Consider the following 10149-nt stretch of genomic DNA (forward strand, 5'->3'; position numbering starts at 1 on the left):
CGTGGCCCCACCCACCTTCCCCTGCTGCACTTCTGATTGGACAGTTTGCAAGCACAGCTCCCTTTTTCCTGAGTAATAATTGGTCCAGAGGCCACGTGGCTGAGCAGAATCAGCTTCTGCAGGTGGGTGGAAACCTACCCGCCTCCAGGGACTTTTGTTTTTAAACCACTCTTGTTACTTGTCCTAGAGGGACAGTGGCAACTTCCTCAGATACTTCAGAACATGGGGACACAGGTGTGCACAAGGAATTCCAGAGTCAGATTCCAGAAGAACCGACGTTCTTGTCCAAAAAAAAGAGCAGGCCAACTGGAAAAAGAGGGTCTGAGGTGCTCCATCGGGAAAATAGTTCGCACAGATTGCGGAGCCACTGATGATACTAGGACACTCGATTTCAAACACACTGAAAAATATCCTCACTATGTGTAATAAACCTTCTGGCTTCATTTTTATCTTTGTTGACAGCGTCGAGGCGTACACTCATCCCTTCCCCCCCCCCCCCCCCCCGCCTCCATACATGTGGTATTTTAGCTTAAGAATCCCATGGCCTCCCAAGCACTTGTCCGGTGGGAAGTTTGAACCCTGCAGCCCTGGCCTGGGAATATGGACTCTTCTCCCATCAATCAGAACTTGTGCGACGTGTTAAATAATATTCTCAAGTATACATGTTACGTGAGAAGGAAATTTTAGTTTCGTATGATCCATGGGGTCGCTAAGAGTCAGACACAACTGAGCAACTTCACTTTCACTTTTCACTTTCATGCATTGGAGAAGGAAATGGCAACCCACTCCAGTGTTCTTGCCTGGAGAATCCCAGGGAGGAGGGAGCCTGGTGGGCTGCCATCTATGGGGTCGCACAGAGTCAGACACGACTGAAGCGACTTAGCAGTAGCAGCAGCAGCAGTAGGTGCCTAGAGATTTTGAAATGTAAACGGCTATGATATCCCAAAGGCAATTCAGTTACTATTGTCACCAATATAACAAGAAACAATAAAAAGTTTTGGAAATGTACCATACACTTGAAAACTTTTGATATACTTAACATACTGGTTCAAAACTTCTAATGAATTTATCTGAATAGCTTTATGAGGTAAAATACACATACATTTCTTGCAAGACTCTGATGCTGGGAAAGATTGAGCACAAAAGGATAAGAGGGTGACAGAGGATGAGATGGTTGGATGGCATTACCGACTCAAAGGATGTGAGTTTGAGCAAACTCTGGGACATAGTGAAGGACAGGGAAGCCAGGTGTCCTGCAATCCATGGGGTCACAAAGAATCAGACACCACTGAGGGACGAAATAACAATAACCACTAAAGGGATGTTGCCTACAAATATAATATATACACAAGGGCCCATCTTTGGGAACCCTGCCTTCACCTGTAAGGAGCATTAAACTAAAATACCTTGTTTAGCTACAGAAAACATCCTGATCAGGACAAGTTAATCACTAAAGGGATGTTGCCTATAAAGCTTAAATTATATGTAATGGCTCATCGCTGGTAACCCTGGGTTCTGTAATGAGCGTTAAGCTAAAATATCTATTTAGCTTACAGAAAACATCCTGATCAGGGTCACCTGTGAATGACTGCAGGAAGGAAGAAATTAACACATCCCCTTCAGAGTCTAATCAGAACCAGAAAATGTTTGACTTCAACCCTTTTAGTATAAAAGCAGGTTGAATTCTAAGTGAGAGAAGATAGTTCTTTGGGACACTGATCTGCCGTCTTCTCAGTCATCTGGCTTTCTGAATAAAGTTGCTATTCCTTGCTCCAACAACTTGTCTCTTGATTTCTTGGCCTGTCATGGAGCGAGCAGTATAAGCTTTGAGTTGACAACAACGACTTTTCTCTGCTTCTCGGGAGCACTTCCAACATCACTAGTGGCACTTCCTATGGATCCTGCGGTGTTAAGCAAGGTTTACAGTATTGCACTGAGTACAATGAAAAAGACTCAAGAACCACCACAGAACACTTTATACTGCCATACGAAATTTACTGGAGAGACACAAACTGCTCAAGTGATGATTAGCATCACATGATATTTTATGGGTACTTGCACATCTTGAGCTCACCACAAGAACAACAGGAAGTGGCTACAAAGTTATTACAGTAAGACTTCCCTGGTGGTCCAGTGGTTAGGTGTCTGCCTGCCAATGCAGGAGTCACATATTCGATCCTTGGTCCCACAGCTACTGAAGCCTGCGCTCTAGAGTCTGGGTTCCGCAACAAGAGAAGCTACCACAAAGAAAAACCTGTGTACTGCAACTAGAGAGTAGCCTCCGCTCACCACAACTAGAAGTTGGCAGGCACCAACGAAGACCCAACACAGGCCCCCCAAAATTTATTACAATACTAGAGTATATACAATTTTAGTTATGATTTGATAATACGTTTATACTTTTCTCAGCTGTGAATGGTGCCATGTATGGTCCACGTGTATGTGAGATTTGATAAGTTTTAACTTTTTATAATAGATACATGTATATTTCATGGTAGCTAACGACGAAATAGACTAGTATCTACATTTAATACATTCACAACATAGCTAGCTTTTCCTAAATTTTTTCAGTATTTCTGGGCTACAAGGTTTATCTGCAAGTTTTTTTCAAATTGTTGTAAATCTCCAAAGTTTTTTACAGTATAGTCTTTGGAAAAAATCTGCACACAAGTGGACATGTGCAGTTCAAACACATGTTGTTTGAGGGTGAATTATACTTTCTATAAGTCTACTGAGATGATCATGCCATTTTTGCTTTCTACTGTATTAATACATTTTATTGCTTAAGTTGAATTTGAGGTATTAACCTACCCTAGCATCACAGCAGCATCCCTGAAGGGCTTCTTAGGTGGCTCAGTGGTAGAGAATCTGCCTGACAATGCAGGAGACACAGGAGATGCAGGTTTGATCCCTGGGTTGGGAAAGCCTCCCAGAAGAGGACATGGCAACCCACTCCAGCATTCTTGCCTGAAGAATTTTGTGGACAGAGGAGCCTGGTGGGCAGCAGCATCCCTGAAGTAAATCTAACTTAATCGTGCTGTGGTTAAAGATGCTGGACTGTATTTTTTAGTATTGTTGATTTTTGGATGGTATCCATTTTTATATGGAAAATTGGTTTCTTGATTTTTTTGGCAATATCTTTGTCTGGTTTTAGAATCAGAGTAGTACTGGTCCTATAGAATGAGTCTGAATGAGTGTGAGAATGAGTGTTGATTCTACTTAGGGGGAGGGTTTCTGAAAAATCATTAAAACTTTGAATGTTTTGAGGAATTCTGTGGTGAAGCCATTTTGGTCTGGGTTTTCCTTTTGAGCAGTTTTTTTGTTAGTAATTCAACCACATCACTTGTTACACTTACAATCAGAAAATCCTTTTTTTTTTTTTTCTTATTTTCTGTAGAATGTATTATTTTTTAGAGATTTGTCCATTTCATCTAGGTTATCTAATTTGTTGTGGTATTGTTGTTCATTGAATTCCTTTATAATGTTTTTGTTTTTTTGGTTGCAATGCAAGGCATCTGAGATCCTTGTTCCCTGACCAGGGATCAAGCCCTTGACCCCTGCAGTGGAAGTACAGAGTCCTAACCACTGGAATTCCCCTAAATTTCTTTATAATCCTTTTTATTGCTATAAGGTTGGTGCAATAGTCTCTGTCTCTGATTTTAGGAATTTGAGTCTTCTCACTGTCTATCAGTCTAGCTAAAGGTTTGTCAATTTTATTGACTTTATTTTCAAACAACCCACTTTTGATTTTATTGATTTTCTGTATGCTGTTTCTATTCTCTATTTTCTGCTCTATCTTTTTTATTTCCTTCACCTCCTTGGGAGTGGTGGTGTTGGTTGCCCATCCTTTCAAGTATGATAAGGTTCCCGGTAGGATTATTGATTTGAGATCTTTTAGCACTTCTCTGTGGATTTCTTTGACACACGGGGCAGTGTTCTGTAGTCACCTGAGGTGTGTACTTACAGTGTTTCACACGTCTTTTATTTTCATGCCGATATTTTGCCTACTTGTGTATATAATATTGAAGTGAGATACTGGAGTCTCCAATTACTGTTTTTCCCTTCATTTCTCTTTTGCTTCATTTATTTTGGCAAAGTTTCAATAAGTTATGAGAGAACACAGACCTAGCAAGACAGAAGGACAAGACACTGATCCAGTCAAGAGACCATACACTTGATGCTAATGTTTCAACATCCCTCGGCTTCCCTGGTGGCTCAGATGGTAAAGAATCTGCCTGCAATGTGGGAGACCTGGGTTCGATCCCTGGGTTGGGAAGATTCCCTGGAGGAGGGCATGCAACACACTCCAGTATTCTTGCCTGGAGAATCCCCATGGACAGAGGAGCCTGGTAGGCTACAGTCCATGGGGTTGCAAACAGTTGGACACGACTGAGCGACTAAGCACACACACACACATATTGCTGGGCACTTTAGAGCCAAGGTACCCCATTAGCACAAATAATCAAGGCACTGTAGGACTTGAATACAGCAGCATGAGATAAACAAGTTCTTGCAGACCTGATGATAATATTTTTGTGGGAAAAGACACATGGTTATGAAATGGTAAAGCTTTGGCTTATAGATGGAAATGAAGGCTTTGATGGAAATTAAAATAACAATTCCATGTTCAAGGTCAGGAGGGGCGGTGGTGAGGAGATACCCCTCGTCCAAGGTAAGCAGCAGCAGCTACGTTTTGCTGGAGCAGCCATGAAGAGATACCCCACACCCAAGGTAAGAGAAACCCAAGTAAGATGGTAGGTGTTGCAAGAGGGCATCAGAGGGCAGACACAATGAAACCATACTCACAGAAAACTAGTCAGTCTAATCACACTAGGACCACAGCCTTGTCTAACTCAATGAAACTAAGCCATGCCCATGGGGCCACCCAAGATGGGCGGGTCATGGTGGAGAGGTCGGACAGAATGTGGTCCACTGGAGAAGGGAATGGAGAACCACTTCAGTATTCTTGCCTTGAGAACCCCATGAATAGTATGAAAACACAGAATGATCGAATACTGAAAGAGGAACTCCCCAGGTCAGTAGGTGTCCAACATGCTACTGGAGATCAGTGGAGAAATAACTCCAGAAAGAATGAAGGGATGGAGCCAAACCAAAAACAATACCCAGTTGTGGATGTGACTGGTGATAAAAGCAAGGTCCGATGCTGTAAAGAGCAATATTGCATAGGAACCTGGAATGTCAGGTCTATGAATCAAGGCAAATGGGACGTGGTCAAACAGGAGATGGCAAGAGTGAACATCGACATTCTAGGAATCAGCGAACTAAAATGGACTGGAACGGGTGAATTTAACTCAGATGACCATTATATCTACTACTGCGGGCAGGAATCCCTTAGAAGAAATGGAGTAGCCATCATGGTCAACTGAAGACTCTGAAATGCAGTACTTGGATGCAGTCTCAAAAATGACGGAATGATCTCTGTTTCCAAGGCAAACCATTCAATATCACAGTAATCCAAGTCTATGCTCTAACCAGTAACGCTGAAGAAGCTGAAGTTGAACAGTTCTATGAAGACCTACAAGACCTTTTAGAACTAACACCCAAAAAAGATGTCCTTTTCATTATAGGGGACTGGAATGCAAAAGTAGGAAGTCAACACCTGGAGTAACAGCAAATTTGGCCTTGGAATATGGAAGGAAGCAGGGCAAAGACTAATAGAGTTTTGCCAAGAAAATGCACTGGTTATAGCAAACACCCTCTTCCAACAACACAAGAGAAGACTCTACACATGGACATCACCAGATGGCCAAAACCAAAATCAGATTGATTATATTCTTTGCAGCCAAAGATGGAGAAGCTCTACACAGTCAACAAAACCAAGACCAGGAGCTGACTGTGGCTCAGATCATGAACTCCTTATTGCCAAATTCAGGCTTAAATTGAAGAAAGTAGAGAAAACCGCTAGACTATTCAAGTATGACCTAAATCAAATCCCTTATTATACGGTGGAAGTGAGAAATTGATTTAAGGGACTAGATCTGATAGAGTGCCTGATGAATTACGGATGGAGATTCATGACATTGTACAGGAGACAGGGATCAAGACCATCTCCATGGAAAAGAAATGCAAAAAACAAAATGGCTGTCTGGGGAGGCCTTACAAATAGCTGTGAAAAGAAGAGAGGCGAAAAGCAAAGGAGAAAAGGAAAGGTACAAGCATCTGAATGCAGAATTCCAAAAAATATCAAGAAGAGATAAGAAAGCCTTCTTCAGCGATCAGTGCAAAGAAATAGAGGAAAAGAACAGAATGAGAAAGACTAGAGATCACTTCAAGAAAATTAGAGATACCAAGGGAACATTTCATGCAAAGATGGGCTCAATAAAGGACAGAAATGGTATGGACCTAACAGAAGCAGAAGATATGAAGAAGAGGTGGCAAGAATACACAGAAGAACTGTACAAAAAGATCTTCACAACCCGGATAATCATGATGGTGTGATCACTCATCTAGAGCCAGACATCCTGGAATGTGAAGTCAAGTGGGCCTTAGAAAGCATCACTACGAACAAAGCTAGTGGAGGTGATGGAATTCCAGTGGAGCTATTTCAAATCCTGAAAGATGACGCTGTGAATGTGCTGCACTCAATATGCCAGCAAATTTGGAAAACTCCGTAGTGGCCACAGGACTGGAAAAGGTCAGTTTTCATTCCAAGCCCAAAGAGGGGCAATGCCAAAGAACGCTTAAATCACCGCACAATTGCACTCATCTCACATGCTAGTAAAGTAATGCTCAAAATTCTCCAAGCCAGGCCTCAGCAATATGTGAACTGTGAACTTCCAGATGTTCAAGCTGGATTTAGAAAAGGCAGAGGAACCAGAGATCAAATTGCCAACGTTGGCTGGATCATGGAAAAATCGAGTGTTCCAGAAAACATCTTTTTCTGCTTTATTGACTATGCCAAAGCCTTTGACTGTGTGGATCACAATAAACTGTGGAAAATTCTGAGAGAGATGGGAATACCAGACCACCTGACCTGCCTCTTGAGAAACCTATACGCAGATCAGGAAGCAACAGTTAGAACTGCACATGGAACAGCACACTGGTTCCAAATAGGAAAAGGAGTACGTCAAGGCTGTATATTGTCACCCTGCTTATTTAACTTATATGCAGAGTACATCAAGAGAAACTCTGGGCTGGAAGAAGCACAAGCTGGAATCAAGATTGCTGGGAGAAATATCAATCACCTCAGATATGCAGATGACACCACCCTTATGGCAGAAAGTGAGGAGGAACTCAAAAGCCTCTTGATGAAAGTGAAAGAGGACAGTGAAAAAGCTGGCTTAAAGCTCAACATTCAGAAAATGAAGATCATGGTATCTGGTCCCATCACTTCATGGGAAATAGATGGGGAAACAGTGGAAACAGTGTCAGACTTTATTTTTTTGGGCTCCAAAATCACCGCAGATGGTGACTGCAACCATGAAATTAAAAGACGCTTACTCCTAGAAAGAAAAGTTATGACCAACCTTGATAGCATGTTGAAAAGCAGAGACATTACTTTGCCAACAAACGTCCATCTAGTCAAGGCTATGGTTTTTCCAGTGGTCATGTATGGATGTGAGAGTTGGACTGTGAAGAAAGCTGAGCGCCAAAGAATTGATACTTTTGAACTGTGGTGTTGGAGAAGACTCTTGAGAGTCACTTGGACTGCAAGGAGATCCAACCAGTCCATTCTGAAGGAGATCAGCCCTGGAATTTCTCTGGAAGGAATGATGATAAAGCTGAAACTCCAGTACTTTGGCCACCTGCTGCGAAGAGTTGACTCACTTGAAAAGACTCTGATGCTGGGAGGGATTGGGGGCAGGAGGAGAACGGGACAACAGAGGATGAGATGGCTGGATGGCATCATTGACTCGATGGAGTGAGTCTGAGTGAACTCCGGGAGTTGGTGATGGACAGGGAGGCCTGGTGTGCTGCGATTCATGGGGTTGCAGAGTCGGACATGACTGAGCGACTGAACGGAACTGAAAATAATAATGTGAGATAATAGGGAAACTGGGGTGTATATATCTTTTCCTGAGGATAGGTGCCTCAGTGAATGGTGATGTCATTATTGATCACTGAATTTCTACGATGTAATACATCTTAATACTTTTTCAGGAACTCCTTGGCTGTGTAAGTAAATGTTTAGTCACCAAGTCGTGTCCATTCTTGCAACCTCATGGACTGTGGGCCACCAGCCTCCTCTGTCCAAGGGATTTTTCAGGCAAGAATACTGGAGTGGATTGCATCTCCTTCCCCAGGGGAACTTCTTGACCCAGGGATCGAATCTGCATCTCCTAATTGGCAGGCAGATTCTTTACCACTGAGACACCTGGGAGGCTGTGTCAGTAAATAGGTTTCATCATTATAGAACTTCTGCTTTCCTATAATTAACAGTAAAGATTCCCTGTAAAGAGAAAGATACCGACATGGTTCCTCTTCATTTTTGCAATTGTTAAACATTTTGTATATAGAATGTGTGCTCATGAGTTTGGACATTGTTGGACATTGGCTCTTGGCACTTCCTAGTGATCTGGGCCATGCTGTTTGTGGTGGTTTTATTTTTAACCACCTCATTTGAGGGGGTTTTAATTTACCTTTAACTTTTTAAGATTGTTACACCATTTGGTGCTTTCATTTTGTGACTTAACACACCAATTAACAATGTTTACCTTATTAAAGCATGGAGTTCCTCTTTTTTAGGGAAATACATTCACCTGCACTGTTGAAACCCATCCTGAGTTTATTCTATGAGTAGAGTGATGACTACTCAAGTCTGTTGTGATTTCTCAGTGGAAACATGAAAAAAAAAAAAAAAAGTGGATGTTTAGAGGAGCCTGGTGGGCTGCCGTCTATGGGGTCACACAGAGTCGGACATGACTGAAGCGACTTAGCAGCAGCAGAGGCAGTCATACAAGGAATAATTGAGGTGAGCTGTAGAGAGAGGGTATTACTTTGGGTAATATCCTAATTTAGTATAAAAGGAGAAATGAGAACTTTTGTGTCTTTTTATTGCAGAGTGGTTGGAAGTCTTGTGCCTCAGTGACTCATTGGCCTGTTTTACTATTCAAGGTTTCATTTCCATATGCTTAGACTTCCAGCATCTGTTGTGTAAGAGTAGGAGACAAAAGTAATAGCTGTAAGTTTTTATGAAGTTTTATAAATATATATAACGCTTTTATACTTATTTATAGATAGTTAGAGAAAAAAGAAAATAACACAATTTGTATGCTAGGAGAATATTAAACTCTCCTGAACTTCAAGTTTTCAACTTTTTTCCCCACCACTCTGAGATTCTTTCTAGGAAGAGCTGAAGGACTGGGGAAGAAGGACACAACAGGCCTTTTTTACAACCCTGTCTGAACACCCACTAGGGCTGCACCTCTCCTCGTTTTATCACTTAACTAGGAGTGAAGTGAGAGGGCTCCCAGGTTTGTCTCTGAGTCTAAGTCAGCTTCCTCAAACAGATCTTTGGACATACTGCGGTTCTGAAACCAAAAGGTGTATCTAAAGTGGAATTTGCTGGGGGCATCCTCATTCAAGTGCATCACCATCAGTTCCCTCCATGGCTATCCACAAACCATTTCCAAGCCATCGTTTCTCAAATCAGGCCTACTTAGGCCTGCTTACTTCGAAACATCTTTAGAAACCAATGCATATTCCACTCTGAAAAACTGACCTGAGGTAACACCAGGGGCAGAGAGTGACAGACACTTTGATCAGAACCCATGTCATGGGCATATCCCATTGACCACAGAGACCACAGGCACTGCATGTTTATCAGACCCACTTGCTTGCTTATTTATGCAATATTTTGAAAGGGGACACAAATAGCTCTTTCTTTTTTTAAAAGTTTTATTTAAATATTCATTTGGCTGCATCAGGTCTTAGCTGCAGCATGTACATATCTCAGAAAATGGATGTCGAACAGTTAATAGTGGTTTTGAGGATACTTGACTGGAAGGAAAAAATGTACAAAATGGGCTGGAAGATAGTATACCTGAAGCTCCTATGATTTGGCTCTCTTTAAATATGATGACTGTGAAATCTGACTAATACCTTCCTTGTTTCTGCCTTCCAAATCTCTGGCAAGTCACACTATTGGTGGACTCTAACAGGGAACCATAAAGAGGATGAGTTCTGGAA

The sequence above is a fragment of the Ovis aries genome, chromosome 5, assembly GCF_016772045.2.
Source record: "Ovis aries strain OAR_USU_Benz2616 breed Rambouillet chromosome 5, ARS-UI_Ramb_v3.0, whole genome shotgun sequence".
In the NCBI taxonomy this organism is placed as follows: Eukaryota; Metazoa; Chordata; class Mammalia; order Artiodactyla; family Bovidae; genus Ovis; species Ovis aries.